This window comes from Pleurodeles waltl, chromosome 11, assembly GCF_031143425.1.
Source record: "Pleurodeles waltl isolate 20211129_DDA chromosome 11, aPleWal1.hap1.20221129, whole genome shotgun sequence".
NCBI classification, from domain to species: Eukaryota; Metazoa; Chordata; class Amphibia; order Caudata; family Salamandridae; genus Pleurodeles; species Pleurodeles waltl.
This window is the reverse complement of record NC_090450.1, coordinates 798,595,222-798,619,931: the sequence shown is the minus strand read 5'-3', so window position 1 is coordinate 798,619,931 and position 24,710 is coordinate 798,595,222. Positions and strand designations below refer to the sequence as shown.

The following is a 24,710-nucleotide window of genomic DNA, read 5'->3' as shown; positions in this document are numbered from 1 at the left end:
GCGGGTCTGCAAACTAAGATCATATTAGAAAGTCCTGCAGGACTGAACGGGCAAAGTACCCATCCCTATGGAACTGACTGTCAAAGCCGTTGATGCCTCTGATCTCCACCTGTTCCAGATGGCCGCCCCAGCCCAGGAGTGAGGCATCCGTCACTTCTGCCAGACCTGGTTAGGGAAGGGAGAGGGATCTTTCTCTGACCCAATCACAGTTCGTTAGCCACCATTGCAGATCTTGTCAGAGAGCTTCCCATGATGCTGCGCCCACTGGAACTCCAGGTCCCACTGCAGAGCCTGCATATGCTGTCTGGCATGTGTCACTATCAGGATGCAGGAGGCCATGATGTCCAGCAGCCTCAGAGTCATTCTCACCGAAATCCAAGACAGAGGCTGAAACACTGGTATTATAGCGTGTATATCCTGGACTAGCCACTCGAGAGGATAAGCCCAAAACTGAACTGTCTCCAGAATGGCTCAGATGAAATGAAGCATCTGAGAGGGAGTTACGTGCGACTTCGGCACGTTTATAGTGAACCCCAGACAATGCAGGAGAGGTCCGCCATAGTCTGGCGGTGGAAGACAACAGCCTGGTGTGAACCTGCCTTCAACAGCCAGTCGTCGAGGTAAGGGAAGACTGAAACCCCTGACCAGTGCAGATGAGCTCAACCACCACCATTACCTTGGTGAACAACTAAGGGGCAGTGGTAAGGCCAAAGGGTAACACAATGAACTGAAAGTGCTCGTGGCCTACCCTGAAGCACAAGGAACATCCGTAGGCAGGCAGGACAGGAATATGGAAATAAGCGCCCTGCAAGTCCAACGCTACCATACAGTCTCCTGGGTCCAGGGCAGAAAGAACCTGAGCCAGAGTGAGCATTTTGAACTTCTCCTTCCTGAGGAAGAGATTGAGGGACCAGAGGTCTAAGATACGGCAGAGGACCTTGTCCTTTTTGGGTACCAGAAAGTAGAGGGAATAGCAACCACAACTTACATCTGGCACAGGAACCCTCACTATAGCTCCCTTGGCCAAAAGAGATGTAACTTCTCAGAGAAGTGCCAACTGATCCTTCATCATCTGAGCACAGGATGGTGGCATGGATAGAGGGGTAGTGTCAAAGGGAGGGAGTAGCCCCTTCAGACTATCTGCAGAACCCACCTGTCTGATGTGATGGATTGCCAGCGGAGCAGGTGATGGCGGATCCTGTCTCTGACTGGTCCCTGGTGGGGAAGAGTCAGACTAGGAAGGTTTGGAGGCAGCTTCAGAAGGGGAGGAGGGGGGGCAGTGGACTGGCTGGACCACTGACTTCCTGATCCACGTGGGCAGTGGATCCCACATCCCCGGCCACACAAAGGCTGGGCAGTATGTGCAGCACGGTGGACAGGAATGGATGTGGCTGAGCGGCCCTTCCGTAGCCACAAAAGGGGAGAAAAGCAGACTGAGGGGGACGAGGGGCGAAGAAACGAGTGCCATCAAAGGGCATATCCATAAGATTGGCTTGGTTTGGATTGGCCCAGAAGTCCTCAACCAGGCATAGTGCCTAATGGCCACTGTTGATGAAACTGTTCTGCCCAGTGAGTTGGTTGTGTCCAGTCCACATTGGATTGTGAACTCTGCTGCGTTTCTCCCATCAGCAACTGCTTGGGACTCCTCCGGGACCTGTGGAGAAACTTGGGAAATCTTATCCAACAGAGTATGGGAATAACGGCCCAAAAACCACACAGTGTTCACAGGCCACAATGCCAGGCTGGCGGAAGAAAACATCTTCTTCCCAAGTGTGTCCACAGCCTCTTGGATTCGCTGTCTTGGGTGCGGAAGGGCCATGGGAGGTAGAGGCTTGGATGACCAAGCGCTCAGGGGTAGGGTGTTGCGTAAGGAAACATGGGTAGCCCAGAGCAGTGCGATGGCGGCGAGCAATTGTCCTGTTCACAGGAGCCCCTGTGCTGGGTTTGGACCAGGTACTCAGTAGGACATCTGTAAGGGCTTCATTGAAGGGGAGCAGGGGTTCGGAAGATGAAGCTCCAGGCTGAAGCATCTCTGCCAGGAAGTTAGACCCGACTGTGACTGAAGGCAATTCAAAGTCCAGGACCTCAGCTGCTCTTTGCACCACCACAGAATATGAAGCACCCTCCTCCATTGCCACGGTAGGAGGAGAAAGCAAGCCAGTATATGGGGAGGTATCCAGTCCACTAGCTTCACCTAAGTCCATACGCCAGTCCATATGGTCTTGGAGCTGGTATTCAAAAGATTCAGTGACCCCATCCATTCCTCCCCGTAACCTAGCCCATAGGAAAAAGGCTCAGGATCCGACATAGGGGCCAAGGCCCCTGTCAACTCCGGAGTCAGCAACGTACAAAGCCCATCCGGCTCCGTATGGGTAATGAAAATGGGGACGGCACGGCCCGGGGGTTGTGGGCAGCGCCGGGAGCGTCAGTGTCAGGACTAGCATCAGGGAAGGTTGAGGTTGTATGAACTTTGCTGGTCCAGATCCAAGCATGGATCCCTGGGTCCCCCTCAGAGCTGAAGCTGAAACCTCCCGCCTGGAACCCAAAGGGGCCCCTTCTGACTTTGTGGGGTATGAAGGCACACTAGCGGTGTCGAACTGCCCAAAAATGAGGAGCATGGCCTCACAACATTTTTTAACTTGGGCAGTTGTTGCTCTGGCCCCTGGAAACTCAGAGAGGAGTGGAGTTGGCCCGGAGCAGGCACCACAGATGGAAGCCTAAAGCGACGATTCTCCCGCTCCCTCATCTCATCCGCGAGGGATGAGGTGAAGCTGAAGAACATTTCATCTTCTTCTACTTTTTCTTATGCCTCGACATACCCGATTGTCACAAGGACTTGGAGTGGGACGCCGACGATGGAGGACTCAAGACCGCTCCCAGAATCTTCCTCTCGACCGGGACCTCGACTTGCACAGAGCCAAGCATTAGGCCACCATCAGCTTCAGGGACTGCTCCCTCAAAGCCTTCGGATGCTAGGCCCAAAACTTGGAGAACGACTTCGAGTCGTGGTCGCACTCCATTCACCAAAGGTACATGAGGTGCAGATCCGTCATGGACATCACCCGATTACAGGAATCACAGGGCTTGAAGCTGGTCTTCCTCGAAGACATCCCTTGCTGCACCAGGAGTTAAACAACTAAAAAAACATTGACAAAAAGTCATTTTTTGACAGGTCTTTTTTTACTGAGGGGTAGCTCTTTCTCTGGATCAGTGATGGGTGGCATGGAAAGAAAATAACTGATGTCAGCGCGCCATGGTGGTGCTTATATAGGACCCGCAACATCATCACTGCCACCTAGCGGCACACAGAAGTAATGCTTGAGAAAAATCTCCATATCCAGACTGACGCATTGGGGAAACTCTAAGGTAAAAAATCTGCAACTAGATGTCTGTCAGATCAAGAATACAATTGTTCATAAATATTGCAGAGCAACACGCAAAATACGTATATTTCACTGAAAAAAACAAAGGTTAAAGTGATGTTATAGTTGGGTTTGGTAATAATATCTTACTTTACTTTTAGACGTATGTGGTGTAATTGTTGGGTGCAGGGCCTCGGCTGTGGCCAGGCAATGCACCAATTCCTCATGGCCAGCTGTCCCCTTTGGCTGAGCAATGCCTACGCCCTGCTTTTTTTCATGATTACATGGATTTGTGGTTCCCCTGTAAACTTACATGGGGGTCAGAGCTGGGCGTCATGGTGGATCCACGGGTCCACATAATCACAGAAAAAAAAAAAGTTTAATTTGGCCTCAGGAAAGCCCAGGGGGATAGGGTACCCCTACCTTGCCCCTTAGATATTTCTCCGTTCAAGCAGCCAAACTATGGAATTCATTACCCCCAACTATAAGAGCCACAGATAACTTTCTTGTCTTCAGAAAACTACTCAAGAGTTGGCTCTTTCCTTCATAACCACCATATTCAAACAACTATGGACTGCATATGCCAATGTTGATAAATATTGTTTTGATTATGTGTATATTTCTACTTATGTATAGTTCTTTAGAAAATATGTATCGCTGACACACACTCTTTAAAACTGTTTAACTAAGTATATTTACCCATGGTTCTAAATATGTATTGTATGTACATATATGTGTGCATATGTGTGTGTGTGTGTGTGTGTGTAAATATATATATGTATGTATGTGCGTATGTTGTTCGGTGCTTGGCATGTTTGTGGGTCATTGCATGGCTCCTGGGTGGGTTGTTATATACTAGATATCTATGAATCCCAGCTCTCATCTTATATCACACTTATCTACCCATCATCATATGTCATGTCTCAATTAATCTATCCTCCATTCCCACTCTGACTCATCCCAAATCCATTCTACTACTTTCATCTCCTAAATAACTCTGCCTAAGCTCTTCCCTCCGCTTCCACATCTAACTCACCAAACCTCACTTTACTACCATGACCTCCCAAACAACCCTAATAAATTTGCCCTCATTTATCTCACTCTGCTACTATGATCTCCCTAACCCCTTCCACAGACTCTTCCCTCCTCCATCCTCCTTTACTCATCCCAAACCTAAATCCTATTACCATATACTCCCAATTAACACTTTTGGATTCTTTCCTCCTCCACCCCTCCATTACTCCAGTCAATCTAACTAACAAACTCTCATATCCGCGGCTCAAATTAACTCATAATAATACTAAAACCGTACTCATATTTCCCAATACTAATCCATCACTAATTCTTGTTGGGTTCCGGAGTAGCGTGCTACTCGCCGAAAAGCACTTCGACGCCTCGTCAGGGGTAGTAAGCGCTATATAAATACTATTACAAATACAATTAATTTCCAAGGACACAGTGACCGAGCTCCTAAGCCCTAGAATGGTAACTGCAACATTTTCTTCAGGCAATTAGCTTGCGTAGTTTGAGCTGGCTGATCCGGTATCCTTAGCAGAACCTCCAAGAAAGTACCACAGGGTTAAACATTAAATATACATATGTTTTAACTCCAATTAAAAATTCCTGAATCCCTGTTAATTTTCTTATGGAAAATTGCATGGAAAATACACTTTTTACATATCACCCCCCTCAACCCTACCCCCACACCTCTGATGGATTACCTTGAAACTTTCCAGGAAGGAGCTGAGGTGGATGAGCGTCTTTCTTGGAAAGTTTTGTGAAGATTCGTCAATCAGCGCCATTGCTATTAGCAAACAAAAAAAATCTGTTTCCTGTATATATACATGTGACATATACATGTATATATGTGTGTGTGTGTCTGTGAGTGTGTTTTATTACGTCTTTAAAATTAACTCACAATGCAATTTATTTTGTAGCCTGGGCACATTCATGCAGGTTGATGCAAATTCTGACAAGAGAAAGTGGGGAAAAAATAAAGAATAAAAATGAAATGTCTAAACCAGTGGTTCCCAACATTTTGACTTCTGTGGACCCCCACTTTATCATTACTGGAACTTGGGGACCCCCACTGAATCATTATTGGAATCGGGGACACCCCACTTAGTCATTACTGAAAGCTGGGGAATTAATCTGTTATTATTTAATTTTCTAAGCAGTCACGGACCCCCTGAAGAGGCTTTGTGGAGCCCTGGGGGTCCCCAGATAACAGGCTGGGAACCACTGGTCTAACCAGCACCTCTTTTGGAGGGCCTCACTACCCACTGGATCACAAATCTATTTGTTTTAAATAGCTTCTTACCCCTCTAAACAAAATCTACCCCTACACATGCAACTGGAAGATTAAAAAACCTTTGATTTCTACCAAAATGCTGCTACTGAGACAGTATTAAGTGGGAAAGGGAATGGCTAGCCTGAGTAAAGAAATGAGGAAAGGGGTTGATGGACTAAGGTAAGGATCATGCCAATTAACTTTTTAAGCCCCTTAAAAAATATATTAAGCCATAACGGGCTAAAAACCCACGCTTTCTCTCACATTTAAAAAAAAAACTGGTTTAGTATCTGCATTAACACCCCAAGGCTCGTTTAATTAAGCCTGCTCCATAGGAAGGCTTTTAATTTATCATCTCCCATTACAGCAAAATGCAATCCAGTCAGGGGTGCCTCACTTTTGTCATAAATACAGAATGTTAGTGCTCCGTTTGTTCATTAGAACTCTCTAGTGAAGCTGCTGGTGTGGGAAGTATATTTACCTTTTCAAGATAGACTTTTTCTAATTCAGATGAGGAAGGTATCGGAGAATCTAAAGAAAAGCTTACCCGTTATTTCTCTGACAAAACGTGACCTCTCGTTTTGTCTCCTACTCAGGAAATGGTTTTAATTTTACAGCTCCCATTTCATTACATGCATCCTTCAGGAGTGACTCGCTTTGTCATAAATACCGAAATGTTATCACTCTAGTTGTTCAACAGTACTCTGTGGTGAAGCTAGTAGAAAACTGGGGAATCAACTGACAGATTGCTGGTGCTGCTGGAAGGAAGTACATTTTTACTCACCCTGTCAGATATTTCACACTGGTGAGGAGTTTATAGAAAAAGTGCTCTCTTCAGGTGCACCTTCTATATTTTTCATTAGGAAATCATGAGAAACCCATTTTCTCTCAAGTTCCTCAAATCCCAGGCAGAGGAGCAACATTGTTCACTGGTTAAAACCACCTAAGAATGCACCACAGTTCCTAAAATGAGTATGATACCATCCACCAATAATGTATATTGTGATTAAAATGTGGTATCACTCTATTTCTATGTGCACCCTTTTATGCCGTCAAATACAGGCATTTACTACAATGCATTTTAATGGGACAAAAATGGCAGCACCTTATCTCCAAAACATTTATGTTTCTTGTACCATATCTTCTCATTAAAAACGGACTAACAAGACATTTTGTGAATTGCAGTCCACATTTAAGGGTCCCATTACAAAAGCATATTATCCAAGGGAAGGGCATGCCCAGGTACTTACTGACCAGAGTGCAACTGGCCTCCGACTGATGCCACCCTCTTCAAAAACTACTGTGACTTCCTTCTCCCCTTGATAATACTGCATAATTTAAAGGCTAATTGAGGGAGGAGCCTAGAAGGACTAGAAAAGTGCTGTTCTACCTACTATGTAATCGCCATGAGCATGTGCTGAATGCATTCCTTAGAGATACTATATTGCCCCAGTTGGCCCCTTATTCAAAACTAGCCCTGATTAGATCTGATCCCTCCTCCAACGTCCCCCAGCCTCAACTCCCCAAAATGAGTAGACGAACTGGGACACTGTAAGAGAACTTTCTTTCCAATTTATTTTCCAGTGATACTTTCATACTTTTCATACACTCCATTTGGAGTGGAAGCTTGGATTTATTTTACGTCACTTGAAATTACACTTGCTTTCTATTATCATATCTGCTTCACTTTCTGTATATTTTATTATGCTTTCATGACATGAAACATGAACATGAAAGGCCAGAGTGGCTAAAGAACACAAATAAAATTCTAAACTTCAAATGAGGAATCCGAACAAGTAGTGTTCCCACAGTGGTCCTTGTCTCAGGAGAGGGTCTATGGTGCAGAACAGATAAATGACAGCAAGTGGAGTCATTAACAATTTATGGTAGGTAATCATAAAAAATAAAAAATAAAGCATACACGTTCTTAAGAGAGCAAACAACAGTACAATTTCAAAAATGTGTATCTCAGAGCTGCAAGAAGTGTTAGTAGCAAGTGGACAGAGCTATGAGATGGAACAACAATCAGCAAACAGTGAAAAAACTGTTTAAGACAGTAAACCCCATGCAAGGTGAAGAAACAGCTTCGTGTGTATGTCTTACAAAGTTAGAGTTGAAAATGTGTCAGTACAAGACTGAAAAGAGAATGAGTAAAATGTCTTGACGAGCAGGGAAAAGTAGAACTATGTAATGAATACAATTTTTCAGTATTCAGACCGGAAAGCTATGACGGTGGGTTACAGATGAGCTGGAGAAGAATAAAGAGGTAAGAGGAAAACTGATAGGCTCTTTACAAAAGATACTCATGGTGACTAAAAACCTTAAGGCAGTTACTGACAGGACCAGACGAGATGCCCCTTTTAATACGCCTCTGAAGAGAGGGATAGTGGCGGAGTGGTGGCAACCCTGTTCAATTGTTCATTGCAGATGAGCAGAGGCACCAGAGGACTTACCGTACAGTTCCACAAATGCTAAAGTAGACATAGGTTGACAACTTCAGATTTACTTAAACATTTAAGAACAGTCAAGACAGAGTAAAGAGCTGCTTAGTAGAGAAAAGGGATCCTAGGTTCACAGGCGAGCCAAATCAAGTTATCTATGTAGTGATTCCAGTGCTAATAAACCTAGCCATTTCAACCTACAGATAATCTGCAGAGAAGTGGTACTGATTTCATATGTCTTTCCAAGTTGGCGAGGCCTGCCAGTCAAGCTGCACTTGCATTAGATGATGTCAGTCTAGACCACTGGCATGAGGGAAAGCAGGGAGGATACTGGTAATGATGTAAAAGTCTAATTACTAATTAGTTAATACTAAGCCATTCGATGATGTAACTTTATCCTTGGAATTCAATAAAGAACTAGTCGCAACATATTATAAAGTAGGGTCACCTTTGAGAAGGAGAGAATATATGCGCACAAGACCAGAGTCAAAGATGGATGGATTGCTGATGCTTAAAGAAGGTATGCACTATCATTTGTGATCAACCAAGAGTCCCTGACTGGAATAGATGGAGAGGCTTGCCTGGGCAAACGCGAATGAATACCTTCGATTTCATAACAGAGGTTGGTTCAGGATACCATCATTCTGGCAATCAATACTCTCAGCTCTCCATCTCTGGGGAAATCTACCACAAACAACAAGTGGATAACACTCTAGTCTCTTTGGTTCTAGCAACACAAAACTATGAGGGCTTACTGAGCAGCAAGACTAGGCTGCTTTTCTGTTACTGTGTGGACTGATATTTTGGAAAGAAAAGGAGAAGGCATACTTCCTGATTCAGATGAAAATCTGATAGAACAGGTTAGGTATGGAACAATGTTTCTCAACCTTTTGACTCCTGTGGACCCCCCACTTAATCATTACTGAAATCCAGCATACCCAATGAATTATTGCTGGAATCTAAGAACCCCCACTGAGCCATTACTTGAAGCCACCGACCCCAGCCTAAACATTTTCGATGATTTGAACTGCAAAACAATACCCAAACTATTTAACCCCTTGCGTGCGTCAAACGTATGTGTTGGATGACTCCCAGTTGTCCTACCACCCATACACAGGAAAAGCGCTGGTGCTATACCTGTTGGCCACCCTCTCCACCCCCCAACCAGGATGGCAGCAGAAGTGCACTGGAAGCCATTTCCTTCCAGCGCTGATCAGCGAAGGAGGTAAGATTTTCCTCCTGGGAGTGGTGGGGGGTTTCAAAGAGGCACCAGCGGGAAAGGAAAGAGTTTTTCTTTGAACTGTATCCCTGCTGCACGATTGCACATGGCATCGCTATCGTGCAGGAGGAATACACCATAGGCCACCAGGAATTTTTGTGTGTGTTATTTTGATTTTTATGCGTGGGCAGCGGCCCCAGGGGTAAGGGTTGCTGGCACATATTTTGGTCGTTTCTGCCCCCCATGGGGGTAGATAGGTCTCTTTTGTTTTTAGGCCCATCTGCCCCTAGGGGGGACAGAAACCACTAGACACCAGGGATTTTAAAAAATGGCGATTTTGGGGAGAGGCCCCTTTGGCAAGGGTTGTTCTCTTTTAGGGGGTGTATATTTTGGCCATATTTTAGGTCCTTCTGCCTCCCAGTTTGGTGAGTGTAGACTGGTGCATAATTTGCATTTGTGATCGTAATGTTTATTTCTCCTTTTTATTTTAGTGCAAAGCTCTGGATTCCTTTGCTATGACTCCTGCTTGCAGTTTCAGCTGTGGTAGATCTGCAGTTTGCTTAGTGACTTGTGTTTGGTAAGAAAAACTTTTCTGTACTGTTTACTTCAATGAGTACCACTGCCATGCATTAATTAGTTTTTTGTAAGGTCTAATATTAACAACATATTTAGCTTATGTTTTATTGAGTGCAAAATTCTCCTTGGATTTGTGCCCTATGCGTACTGTGTGGTCTTATGTGTAATTTTATTTTGTTTTTCCTTTTTTGTGGGATATCGTTGGTGCTTGCTGTGTCTGTGCACAGTAGGTTATTGTGAGTTTAGCTGTCTCTGACAAGTGAGTGGTATCATTTTTAAGTTTGTAGGTCTTTGTGAGAAAGCCACCGTTATTTTATTACTTATTTTACACAGTATTGGTTGTTGTTGACTTATTTGTCAAGTTACTTCTATTAGTAAGGATTATGGCTAGCTGCAAGATGACCGTGCAGCAGGTTGATGGTATGTTTTTTTTAATCTTCCTCTGACCGTGATTCTGAGACTGACTCTGTATCTGAGGCAGAGGAGGAAGTGCAAGATTCTGGCAATTAATTTTTTATCCAAAAGGAATCAAATGATGATGAAGCCACTCTCAGTGCGGATGAAGTCCCTGCATTAGAGGAGGACGCTGATGTGCCGATAGTGCAACAAGAGGCATTGGATTTCAGCCTGGGGCTGAAAGGCTTCCCGTTGGAAGTGCTGAACTCTGGGTAGCCTCAAACATGGTACAACGGGTGTTACCTGCCTTTACTGGTATTGCAGGGTGTAGAGTGAATACTGAAAACTTTTTGCCTATAAATTTCTTTCAGTTGTTTATGGGTGATGTATTTTTGGGTGAAATTGTTGAGCAGACTAATTTGTATGCTGAACAGTATTTGAGGGTCAACAGAGCCAGATTTAAGCCCCACTGTAGGGCCACACAGTAGACTCCCACAAGTCTGGAAGAGTTGAAGTTCTTGGGTTTAACTTTTTTGATGGGCTTGATAAGGAGGCTGTCATTGTCTTCATATTTGTCTACCAGTCCCTTGATGGCAACTGCCATATTTCCTCCAATCATGAGTTGTGATCGGTATTTGCTTCTGATTTGGATGCTGCATTTCATTGATAATGCTCTAGTGTAGCCACGAAATCACCCTGATTGTGACCATCTTTTTAAGATTTGGCTTGTCCTTGATCACTTTACAAATCGATTTTTAGAGGTCTGTGTTCCAGGGCAGGGAAAGAAATAGCTGTGGATGAGTCTTTGGTCCTCTTATAGGGCTGTTTAGTTTTCAGTCAGTACATTCCTAGCAAGAGGCCACATTATGGAATTAAGATGTATATGCTGTTTGACAGTAGCACAGGATATGTCTATAATTTCCAAGTCTACACTGGTCCGGATTCAACTATTGACCGCCCTGGTTGCCCGTCCACTTTCGGAGTTAGTGAGAAAATTGTGGGGGAACTTGGTAGAGGACTTTTTAAACAAACGTCACCATTGTACCTTGATAACTTCTACACAGTGTGCAATTGTTCACAGAGTTGTTCTAAGTGGAACGTAGTGTTTGTGGCATAATCCGCTCTAACCATAAAGTTATCCAAAGGAGCTTATTTGTAAAGAACTTGAGACAGTGCAGTGCCTTGCGCAGTGATGAACTGCTAGCTGTGAAATTTGCAGACAGGAGGGATATCTGAAAGCTGATTATCATCCATGATGGAAGTACTTCACCTGTGACAGTTTGGGGTCAGGTTGCTTAAGTGCGCAAACCTGTGTGCATTGTAGACTACAATAAGCACATGGGTAATGTGGACAGAGTAGATCAGAGGTTGGAACCTTACACTGCTGTTCATAAGGCTTACGTTTGGTATATGAAGTTGGTTATCTATCTCTTACATTTAGTAACCTTTAATGCTTTTGTTGTGTTCAAGGACTGATCTCCAGAGCCAAAGATGACTTTTGTTCAGTATCAGGAATCTGTGATAGCCAGTCTTGTTGTAGTGGAACAGGCAAGTGTTCCTAGATTTGTAGTGGTGGAGGATGTGGCTAGATTGAAAGACTGCCACTTTGCTGATCACATTCCTCCTACGCCCAAAAAACAACAACATTCTGCTAAGATATATAAAGTCTGTATGCAAAGAGGCACGCAGAAGGAGAGTCATGTACACAGCCCTGGTTGTCCTTCTAAACCTGGGCTGTGTTGCCCGCTTGTTTTAGAATATACCACACAAAATAATTTTTGGGAGCACCTATGAGCGTTGCCTGATCTGCATCATTTTATATTTTTTTGTTCAGTTTCATGGTTGGCATTAGCGTGATGTATTTAGTTAGAGATGTGTGTCAGTAGTTTTGTATTTACTTACAGTTGGTTTGTGTTTTATTTTTTGTAAAAAAAAAATGGGATGGTGGTGTGCATGGACTGGCGCTTGGCTGTCAGTGTGTGTGGACTGGTGCTTGAGGGGTGATGTGGATGGGCTGGCGCTTGACTGGCGGTGTGAGTGAGCTGGCGTTTGGCTGGTGGTGTGTGTGCTGGCTTTTGGCTGGCGATGTCTGAGTACTGACTTGCTGCTGGTCACAACACACAGTGCTAGCCAAACACCAGTCCACGCACTCCGTCAGCCGGTGTGATTGCTGTGTCAAGCATGTGGGCACATGAAAGTGATGGGCCCTTGAGTGGCGCTGACTGTTGATGTGAGTGTTGTAATGTTCTTGGCCTGCAGCTGGCGGTGTGAATGGTCTTGTGTGCGTCACGTATGAAAGGTGTGTGAATGGCCTGTAAAGCGGTTGGTGCCTGGTTGCGGCTTTACAGCTCACAAGCTGTGTTATTGGCCTTTCAATTATTAACAGTGCATTTCATTTTTGTTAAATCTCTTGTTAATAAAATGTTATATATAACATCATGCCAAGGCCAACCAGTATGTATGTGTAAAAATAATGGTGGGTAAGAGACTTCTCTTCTCAGTTGGAAATTCAACTATTGAAAAAGACCTGCCCCTGACATGTTAGGGTGGAATCCCAATGATGAAGCGCGCCAAGGTTGGTGGGTGAGGGGTGTTTTTAACAAAACCTAAGGGCTGTTATTCCACAATTTGAGTGTTTGGGACATCACAGAAGTAAGAGACTTGGTAGCGTGCTCACTTCTTGTCTGGGGAAAATCTACCAATTCTAGATATATTCGAAAACTAGGCACAGGGAGTACAGTGCCTCTCGTAGATCCCAACAAGTTTTCTTACCCACAATGCTCTGCAAATTTCAAAATGTGATTAAAATCACACATTTTCGCTGCATTTCTGTGCCATATTGTTCCAGAAACAGAAATAAACCACAAATGTTCTACCACCTAGCGTACCCCTCAGTCTTCTGAAACAAATGATACCTCACTTGTGCGGGGACCCAAAGCAAAGTCAGCCAAAAAAAATATTAAATAAACTGCTCTTATGAACATGCTTTGATGCCCCCTCAATCTCTACAAGTTTTTGACCCTTCCCTGCCGCAGGCACTTGGCCCACCCATATAAGTGAGGTATCATTTAATTGGAGACCATGGGGAACTCTGAGTGGTAGGAAATGTGTGTCTCCCCTCAGATTCCAGAACTTTCCATCAAAGATATGTGAGGAAAATGTGTTTTTTTAGACAAATTTGGCAGTTTACAAGGGATTCTGGGTAGATAATTGGGGTGCGAGCCACAAAAGTCACCCCATCTTGGATTCCCCTTGGTGTCTAGTTTTCAAAAATATTCAGGTTTGCTAGGTTTTCCTAGGTGCCGGCTGAGATGGAGCCTTAAATCCACAGCTGGGTACACTGCAAAAAACGACTCTGTTTTCAGAGAAGAAATGTGAGGTATCCATGTTGCGTTTTGGGGCGTTTCCTGTCACAGGAACTAGGCCTACCCACACAAGTGAGGTACCATTTTTATCAGGAGACTTAGGGGAATGCTGTGTAGAAAGAGGTTTGTGGCTCGCCTCAGATTCCAGTACTTTGCATCAAAGAAATGTGAGGAAAATAGGTTTTTTTAGACACATTGTGAGGTTTGCAAAGGATTCTGGGTAGACAAATGCAGTAAGAGCCACACAGGTCACCCCATCCTGGATTCCCCTAAGTGTCTAATTTTCAAAAATGTACAGGTTTGCTTGGCTTCCCAGAGGTGCTGGCTGAGCTAGAGCCCAAAATCCCTAGCTAGGCACATTGCTAAAAACAAATCAGTTTTCAGTGGAAAAATGTGACGTGTCCATATTGCGTTTTGGGGCGTTTCCTGTTGCGGGCATTCAGCCTACCCACACAACTGAGGTACTATTTTTATTGGGAGACTTGGGGGAATGCTGGGTGGAAGAAGGTTGTGGCTCCACTCAGATTCCAGAACCTTGTGTTACAGAAATTTGGGGAAAATGTGTTTTTTAGACACATTGAGGTTTGCAAGGGATTCTGGGTAACAGAATCTAGTGAAAGTCACACAAGTCACCCCATCCTGGATTCCCCTAGGTGTCTAGTTTTCAGAAATGTACAGGTTTGCAAGGGTTCCCCCAGGTACCGGCTGTGCAAGGGCCCAAAATCCACAGCTAGGAACATTGCTAAAAACAAGTTATTTTTCAGTGGAAAAATGTGGCCTGACCACAATGCATTTTGGGGTGTTTAATGTGACAGGCACTAGGCCTACCCACACAAGTGCGGTACCATTATATCAGTAGAATTGTTGGAATGTTGGGTGGAAGACGGTTGTGGCTCCCCTCAGATTCCAGAACTTTGCATTACAGAAATTTGAGGAAAATGTGTTTTATAAGACAAAGTCTGAGGTTTGCAAGGTATTCCGGGCAGAAAAATGTGGTGAGAGCAACACAAGTCATCCCATTCTGGATTCCCCTTGGTGTCCAATTTTCAAAAATCGACAGGTTTTCTAGGTTTCCCTTGCTTCCGACAGAGCTAGAGCCCAAAATCCACAGCTAGGCACATTGCAAAAAAAACTAGTCAGTTTTCAGGGGAAAAATGTGATGCGCCAAAGTTGCGTTTTGGGCTTCTTCCTGTCATGGGCACTAGACCTATCCACACAACTGAGGTGTCATTTTTATCGGGAGGCTTGAGGTGACACAGAATAGTTATTATCAAATGTCTTTCTCTGTATTTGTACCTTTCAAATGTAGACAGTATGTACCAAAGAAGTCTTTTTGAGAAATGCTCTCTAATTCACATGCCAGTATTGGGACCCCCAAATTCAGAGATGTGCAAATAACCACTGCTTCTAAACGCCATATCTTATGCCCATTCGGAAATACATAGGTTTCCTTGATACCTATTCTTGACTCTTGATATTTTACCTAATTAATTTCTGTATACCTGGTACACAATGAAAAGCATTCGCAAGGTGCAGCTCAGTTATTGGCTCTGGGTAGCTTGGGTTCTTGGAGAACCTACAAACCCTACATATCCCTGCATCTAGAGGGGTCCAGCAGATGTAACAGTACATTGCATTCCAAAATCTGTCATATTTAGAAAAACTTACAGGTGAAAACGTAGACACAAATTGCTGTTTTTACAGCTCAATTTGTTTTTCCAAGTCTTACTTTCTATAGGAAAACCTGGAAGGATCTACACAAATGGCCCCTTGCTGAATTCAGAAGTTTGTCTCCTTTTCAGAAATGTATAGCTTTCCAGAATCCACCATTGTTTTTTTGCTCATTTCTGCCACTAACTGGAAGGAGGTTGAAAGCACAAAAATAGGAAAAATGGGATATGTCCTGGTAAAATGCCAAAACTGTGTTTAAAAATGTGATTTTCAGACTCAAATTTGCCTGTTCCTGAAAGATGGGAAGATGGTGATTTTAGCACTGCAAACCCTTCATTGATGCCATTTTCAGAAAAACACAGACACTTTCTTCTGCAGCACTTTTTCCCCATTTTTTTCCAAAAAAACAAAAAACAAACATACGCTGCATTTTGGCTAATTTCTCAGTGCCTTCCAGGTGAATCCACAAACCCTGGATACCTTTAGAATTCCCAAGATGTTGGAAAAAAAGGACGCAAATTTGGTGTGGATAGCTTATGTGGACAAAAAGTTATGGAGGTCTTAGCGCAAACTACCCCAAATAGACAAAAAATGGCTTAGCACAAAGGGGTAAGGGGTCTGGAGGCTTAACAGCAAAGGGGTTAATAACTTATTTAATTCACAAACAAACATAAAGAAATATATACATTTTAATAGTATGGTTGTACCTTTTCTAAATTCAGCAGGGGCCACTAGTCGTCAATACTACATTCTGTTTGATGTACTTGCACTAATCAAAATAAGGACACCAACTTAATTTTAATCCTCCAATTTCAAATTCTTTCACACTTATAGAATATTTTAAAATGTTCAGATTTAAATTTTGCTTTTTAAAATTATATACACTTTATTAATCTGTTAATAATATTTAATTTGCTGAGCAGTCGAGGATTCCCGGAGTTGGCTTCGAGGACCCCCCAGGTGTCCCAACATCACAGGTTGGGGACCACTGGGTAGAATACTGCCTAATAAGTCTGAAAACATGGTAAGATTCAGAGGCTGAGAAGGAATTTAGTGTTCAACTGTCATGATTAAGTAACGGCCACGTCACTAGGAGCAAGATCTTTGAAGAAGGAGGTTCATTTCAGATTTTCATATAGGCAAAGTGCATTCATACACACTGCAAAAGCAAACCAGGACGCCGGGAGTGGCAAGTTCATATATTTTTCATGAACATTTGTTTAAATTCTCTATTTGACAGGGAGAATTATTAATCTGGATTTTCTTTTATCTTCTGCTGAACTTAAAGGCAGTTCTTACAAACACCAACGGGCATGAAAGTACATGTCAGAAGATGAGTAATCTACTACAGAATGAATTTAAAAATGAGGGAATTGTGGTGGCCGACGTCATCACTACCAGCTTGCGGCACAGCAGGATTATACGGAAATTAAGTTGTCCTAGGAAGTGTGAGAAGCACGCCCTTCCTCTGTGAAAGATCTTGCGCCTGTACACCCCTCCAACCCCAGCCTACGAAAGGACTTCACATCACTCCGAGACTTCTACCGCAGCCCTCGTCTACAGGAAGGTATCGCATCACTCGAGCATGACAAAACCTGGAGACACCTACTTCCTAAGGAACACGGGTTGCTACAGCCCTGTTGTGTGGTTATGGTACAATACGAAAATGCTTATTTTATAAAGACAGCTCACAGTTCAGTCAATGTTCCCTATGGTCATAGGCCTTTAAATATGAACATGTAACTGCTCACAAAGTGCCTGAATCTTCTTATTGTAATTCGTCAGCAATTAAGCTCCAGTATACGCATGTCATCACTTAAACTCACGATTTGTTCAGATATCTTTTAAACAAGATGCATGTCGTGCATTTAGCGAACTAAAATATTAATACATTTTTTAAATAAAAAAAAACAGGGATGTGTGGTTTAGGGATGTCAGTCGAATTAAAAGTAAGTAGAAGTGGCAAAAAAAGTTACATAAGAGATGCTGTACAGCGGAGGGCGGGACAGGAAGGCTGGCGGGGGGGGGGAGGGGGCTACTGTGAGAAATACAGACTCGTCGGATGAAAAAGAAACAATGACACTGGTCTGTAAATTTCTTAATTTGGTTTAATGGTTCCACATTAATAGACCCCATACCCAAAGTTCCCCGATCCATATTATCATTTAGAGATTTCGAACCTTCCAACAAATAACATTAATGTAAAAACAGAGGGATGGAATCAGCGCTCAAACAGTCTAATAAGCATTCATGGCCCTAATACCATTGGTCAGTGGTGTGCAAAACATGGTGAAATATGAGAATTAAGTATCGGAGAACAGGCTAGTTTAGGCAGCGTGGCATTCACAATTTAGTTATAAACATTCTGGTCGAGAGGCAATGCAACAGCGACCCCTGCCGCCTAGAGGAGGCACTGTTACTAACCATATAAACAAATCTTAAAGCTGGTCATGTAACAATTAACAACGAGAGAGAGTGCGGGAGAGAGAAAGCCATTCCTCCCCAGGCAGCATCCACGCAAATCATAACTCACAATTCAGAATCATCGAACTGCAGCTCACTCTCCCTTCATGTCCCTCTGGAGTCTGATCACGATCCGCCGTTCATTTAAAATGCTCTGATTTCAGACCTTTTAAACGCTGAACCGTCAGTGAACAGACCACATGCAGTTTTCATTTATTTAATAGACTGGGGGTTTAGGCAGCAGTACTGCCTCTCAAAATGCATAGGTCTTGCACATTCACACAACTCTATTGAAAATGTAGGACTAGGCATATAGTTGTTCAAAAATTGAACCTTACACGACCAGACTCTCTCAGAGTCCAAGTCAAACAGACTCACCGCCTAGACAGCAGATCGATCCCTCAGGTAAGGCAGACCATGGCGATTTAGTGGTTTGATAAGTGAACGATCACTCAGGGACACAAATGTAAACATTCATACGTCAGACATAATGTTGATCTAAGATTATACCTGCCTCACAGACAGATGCATTGCCGTGGTTAACACCATACACTAAACAATGGCCTCAAGATACACAGATTTTATACTCACGGCTAACACAGCATTTCCATCACCCTAGAAGACTCATGTCCTTTGCAGCATGGCTAAAATCACACAGTACAACATTTTGTACAGGTTAGACGCAAAGTCAACTCTTAAGGTCAACACATGTGATGTGCATGATACAAACTACATTGCAAAATAATATATGCTTAACATGGATAGCTTACAGAAAATCATAGGCCTAGCCTAGCTCTGGAGGGGAGTATCCAGAAATAGTACTACGGACTCGATCGTAAGTGTCACTGAGGCATACGTAATATGACTGTACCCGGTAAACAATACCTCGATGATCGGAATTAATCTGGTATAATAAACATTGCTTATTGAAATATAACATGGGATTGGAGCTTTCCAAATCAAAACCTGCATGAACTGTATTTTCAGGCACTTTTTCTCTATTCAATTTCTGTAGGTGAAATATCAGGTTCTAGTCTTGAGCCCCTCCGTCTGATGAGGAAGGTCTCTAAGCCTCATGATTGAGCCACAGCTGATGGGATTTGGTTATTATCTGGCAAGAGACTTCATGGATCTGGGAGACTGATTAATAATTTATAAAAACTTTCAAGACAGAGACATACGCTGAGAAGTCATATTTCTGATTGATAAGTGAGCAGTGTGACAGAAAGACTTTCCCGCTGGGCTGAACGGCGGAAACCAAGGTTTCCACCGGTCAGCCCAGCTGGAAAGTGGCAGCAGCACTGTCGCAGGGTCATAGCGGACACAGTGTGCATTTCAAGGGTGCCCAGCAGTTGGACCCTCGCAGGGGCATGGGCAATGCAGGGGGCCCCCTGTGGCCCTATGCACCTGTTCTCTGCCAGCCTTTTCATCGCAGAAGTACCGCCATGAAAAGGTTGGAGGAGAACAAGGTTGTAATCAGCAGGGTGGCGCTGCATTCAGTGCCGCTCTGGCTGATTGAAACCTGCCCCCACCGTCATCCTGTTGAGATCGAAGATTGTGGTGGGAACGGTGGTGGGTTGGCGAATCTGCCGGGCAACCTTGTAATGTGGCTGTCGGACCACCGTGGCGGCCCTACTGCTACCACGGCATTGGCGGTCCTCGGACCACCAATGTCGTAATTGGGCTCTAAGCTTTTTGTTCCTCTTTGAATTAGTTTTAATTACAATTCATCATAAAGTATCATGTGCTCCATTATATTATACACTGGATATAACTTCCTCACCTGTCAAGTAAACTTACTTAATATTGAGTGTTTCTTCCCTGAAATAGTTCTTAACAGATACTAGGTTGTCGAGGAAGGTTCTTATTTGGACTTTTAATATAGAGGAGGTAACTCTAAACGGGAACATTATAAAAAAAAGTGTTTTCAACACAAATAGCTCATACAGTGATCAAAAGTTCAGGCCTGCTAAACACTGTATTTTTTGTTGTTTAAAAAATTAGACTTCTGTCCACCCGTCCTTGTTCACTGGTGAGCACTTCATCAGTTTAGGGGATCTAGGGTAGACTGGATGTATGAAGCAAGGACATGAGTGAAGCAGAATTTGAAGGCCGAGCCTTAATGGGTGTGTGACAACTGCTTCAGCAACAGGATACCCTCTAATAAAAATGTGGGGTCTGATTTAAGGGCGAGGTATTATTTACGTTGCTCTTGTGTAGAATGTTCAAGGTATAGAAGGGGTGATAAGGATCTCCAAAACAGGCTTGTAGAGCTGACAAAACTGAAGCATAGCAGCCTAATTAGAGGAGGATTAAGGAACTTCCAGAGTGTAGCACAGATCTCTCTGGCTCTGGTGTTTCTGTGAGTGGATACGGATTTGACTGACAGATGAATCTCAGACCTTTGAGTGAAGGAGATCATTCGGGGGTGAAGACCGTGCAGATAATATGATCATCTCAAATAGATAACCCGTGCAGTCATTCCACACTGTCTGCCTCAGGAAAAGCAACGTGTCCTTGATCAGGATCTCCCTATGAAATTCATCAAAATCTGAGCTGCCCTCTTGGAACTTAGACAGGTATGCACACAATGGTGCAAAGGGATGACCAGGGAAGGCTGCCTATGCACCAAAAGGGCTCAAGGCAATACTTGGCTTCAGGTTGATGGCTGGGGATCAGGTGACTGGAGGGCTCTCGGACGTGAAGACATCCATGCCAGTTGAAGGTCATGGTGTACACTTACCAGGCAGAGCTCAGTCTTCTACCCAATGGCATTCAACCCTGGAAACCTGGGTCAACAACACTAAGATATGTCGACCGCAGTGGCCTTTTCCACAACCAATTGTCTTCCTTTTGATAAATGGTGTGTGGTGATTTCCTGCAATTTTTGAGACGAGATGGGCGAACAGTGCCACGAGGAGAACGAGACTATGCTGTAGGGCTGTGTGTGATCTGACCGATATACGTGACAACTGAGGTTTTCCCCTTAAGGAGTCGGTAGGAAACGGCTATCGACAAATTCTATATGAAGGGGGTCTTCCAACAGGTTGCGTGCGATCGTACCAGTTCCTTACAGCACAGTGAGGAGTGGATGTTTAATTGTCGGGGTCCAAAAATGTAATCTCCTACATTAATTTTAATGTTATTTTCAGATATCTTCAGACACGCAAGACATTGCTAGTGTGATGTATAGACGAGCCCCTGATCAATCCGTAATCTGCACTTAATATGAGAAACTGGCTCCACACAATTTGAATGACGTTGCTTCCTCCTAGTGGACACATGCAGGTACTGCAGAGCATTAGTTCCGACACCCGAGTATGGTTATCTTTTTAAGTTACGAACAAGATGTTGAATTTTTCCGATTCGTTGGATCACGCGGATTTCACCCAAAGATCTGATACTGCGTCCAAACGCAAAGATTTTAAAAAAAAACGCATGAACGTTTTTATTTTGCAAAACGTGCTGTTACCCAATACTTAAATCAGAAAGACGTTTCAGTGAGTTAACGCTCACAGCTGGCATTAACATTTATCTGCAGCTCACAAGCTCGAATCCCACCATGCACTATTCAAGGTAGGCAAATAGGCTACTAGTAAATCAGGAAATAATCTTCGTACGTTATCCACTTTCAAGTTAATATGGTTTGCGCTATTGATTACATAAATTTTCCACTTGCACCTTCAAGCTTCCCCAGTCGCCAGAAAGGAAATCTGGAAGCGTCTATCAGCACCATCAGCTTCACCGATATAGGTATATACAAGGTATAACTATTACTCAGATGGGCCCAGCCCACAGACCCTTTAAATACTCCTGCCTTGAGAAGGGCAATAAATATGAAAAGACAAGACCCTAAGGAGCGGGGAATGGTGAACTGAGTACATTTTGCAGAGGGTAAAAGGGATCCCAGAAAAACGGGTGAAGAAACTCCACCTGGCTAGCAACGGATTAAAAACTTTTAATGTTTTGAAGGACTGCTTAGAAATCTGCTGTCAAGTTTTGGAGATGGACTCACAAAATGCTAAGGAAAAAAGTGAATATTGAAAATATTCTCAAGAGGACAGCCTTATATAAAGATGGTGTGCTATACTGCAAGTTTCACATACATCAAAACGCTCATGTAGTGTTTCTGATTCTGCATGAGCGGATATTGTGCAAGAGCAATATTTAAGGAAGAAATTTTTTTTGTATGGCACCAGAATTTGTTGTTAATGACAGGCTCTAAACAAAATGCAGTGAATACAGGAGCGGCTTGCGGGGCTTTGTTGGGACAGGGCGGTGCCGGTTTGGGGTCTGTGTCGGGTTAGGGGCAAATTAATAAAAAAATCCCCCCAAAAATCCCTTACCTACTTCTCCGCCAACACAACGTTCCTTTCCTATCGCTGCAGGCAGGCACAGGCTCCCAGCCTGCCCTGCGGCCAATCCTTATGCTACTCAAAGCGGCGTCAGGATTGTCTGGGAGCGCCCAGCCAGGGTGCTCCCAGGCAGACTGGGAGCCTGTGCATCCTCTCTCTAGCCCGGCAACTGTGCTGAGCCTACTGCCCACGTATGTGCATGCTGGCCGGCCCAAACATGCATGCGCAGTGAGGGGAGTGCACAGTGCACTCCCCTCATCATCCCCAATGCCCAGCCCCTTTAACAAACGAAAAGATAAATGAACATGGTTTATTATCTTTTCATTTGTTAAAGGTGATTTACAGTGGCTGATGCTGGAGGAGGGGAACGCCCCTCCGCCCTAACGGAGGAGCCGCGCCTGAGTGAACGTGCAGCTAACGCACAGGAGTGAGGGAGGTTGGGATGTGCATGCATCTGTTTCCCGCTTCCTAGTTCAGAGGGATCTGTTCCTGAAGAATCTATGTTAATTATTAAACATAAATGAACTCTCTGGTGGTTAAAAAACAAAAAGAAAAAAACCTAAAATTGAGGTCATGCTTTGGGCCATTGCAGGCTTATGGTCAACATCCTAGAAAGTCATATGGCTCCACCCTAGTTTAGATCAGGATTCAAGCTGGAAAAGCACCAGCAAAGCAACAAACATTGATTTGTGACGGTCTTCCCAGCTGGTGCATACTACTGGTTATGCTGGTGTCAAACCCATTGGGGGTGAACTGTGGAGCCAGAAGCAGCTGCCAGCAAAGACTCTTGGGACTTTACTGCCTTCATTAGCGAAGTTGCTTCAGTGAAAAAAGAAAAAAAACCTCAAGTTTTGGTAACTCCGCACAGTGGCTCAGTTTGGTGGAAGCTGGGCTTGTCACTGAAACATGATGGGTGAATAAAATACAGCAAGGCTGATATTGGAGTACAGTGCACAGTTTTCTAACACTACAATACTGTCACTAAATATGGTTTTAACTATGCTAATGACACATCAATACTGGTGGAAAATAAATGTGCTCATGAGGCAAAACTGAAGAATTTTCAGGAAGTATAAATTGTTGGAGAGTGAAAAAAAAGTGTGGCTAAATTGTGCTTTAGACTATTAGTTTTTCATACTTGTTGAAAGGGGGATTATTAGCAGGGCTAAGTAGACACCTACCACTAGCAATAAGGCCACCAAACCAATGTTAGGTCCAGTCGTGGTCTCAAAACATCAGCCCCTGTCTCAAAACCTGGTGGCTTGGCAACGAGCAGGCAGGCTTAACTTAAGAAACAGGTATGTGTAGCATTTAAATACACCAATACAGTAAATAAGGAAGACACAACACATAATACAAATCCCACACCAATTTATAAAAATAGGAAATACCTTTATCTTTAAAACAATACCAAAATGACAGAAATCCAATATAGGGAACCGGAGATATGAATGTTTAAAGATTAAATAAAAAATTTGCTTTCTAGTGATTAGAAATCAATAGCACCAACCAGGGACATCTGGTCGCGCTAGACCGGGAATAAGTCACAATTTGAGGCCGACCGCGATGGAGCCTGGCTCGGATACACTGAGCAGGAGGCCTTGGTCAATAGTTTACCTTCACACTTAGAAACTCTTCCAGAGCTTTTCTCTCTTGAGCTTGTGCGGTCCTCTCCAGCAAGCCGATTTTGATGCAACGTCATCGGATTGCTTTTCCATGAGACCCCAGTCAAGTCCTGGAAGTCTGGAGATCAGAACTTTCAGTGGGGCGAACCTGAAGTTCAGGCATGGTCGTGGTCATAGGTAGACTGCTTGATGCACGACGTCGGGTTGGTCCACTTATGGAGCTTTTTTCCCCGAAGTTGCTCCAAACGTCTCCAAACTTCTGGAACCTCTTCTTGAGGGTTCAAAGTGTTCAAAATACAAGTCCAAGGGTATAGAAGCTCTGAGATGGTCCTTGAAAGTTTAGGACTACAGTTTCCACATTGCACCTAGCCAAATCCTTAGAAGGCCACTGGACACACTCCAGGCTGGGTACAGTTATGACAGTTAGTGCAGACAAGCTCTGTTAACCTGTTGCTTTCAGGCAGTCCACTCCTTAGTCCTTTTTGAAGCAAGGCAATGTCCTTAGGGCTGTTGTTCCAGTGTGCAACAGGTGCGGTCCTTCAGAGTGCAGGGTTGCAGAACAGGCTTCCAGCAGGGGGTCCTTCTTCTGTTTTCAGGCAGCAGATCTGAGTTGCAATGCAGCTCCAAGATATTTATTCAAACATCTTGGGGGACAAGCAGGAGGGCATCACTGTCCAATGAGATGCAGGGTGTCACCCAAAAGCATGACAACTTCTTCCAAAGTGTGGCATTTTCTTGTCCCACAAAGCACTGCGCTTTAAAATTTAAAATGGATGATTTCTCTCCAGAGGAGCAAGACCTGGCTAAACCAGGCTCATTTCAATTAACACTTCCCCTCCAGACCATCTGAAAATTCCATTCCTGAATCTGCTATCTGTCTGTCGGTGTACAGGGTGTGACGGTAGTCCTGGCTCGCATTCCTTTCTGCCCTGTTATCTATGAAGCCC

The 24,710-nt window shown here is 43.9% G+C and overlaps 1 protein-coding gene and 1 long non-coding RNA gene across 2 annotated transcripts in view; one reads left to right on the top strand and one right to left on the bottom strand.

The window, feature by feature from the left end:
* The window catches only part of RBM19 (RNA binding motif protein 19), a 478,795-nt gene that overhangs the window by 206,568 nt on the left and 247,517 nt on the right, over nt 1-24,710 (bottom strand). The gene's annotated exons all lie outside the window — the stretch shown is intronic.
* The window catches only part of LOC138266124 (uncharacterized), a 132,713-nt gene that overhangs the window by 29,513 nt on the left and 78,490 nt on the right, over nt 1-24,710 (top strand). The window contains exon 2 of the long non-coding RNA XR_011199468.1: nt 9,804-9,889. This is a non-coding gene — a long non-coding RNA (uncharacterized lncRNA). The remainder of the gene's footprint in view (nt 1-9,803; nt 9,890-24,710) is intronic.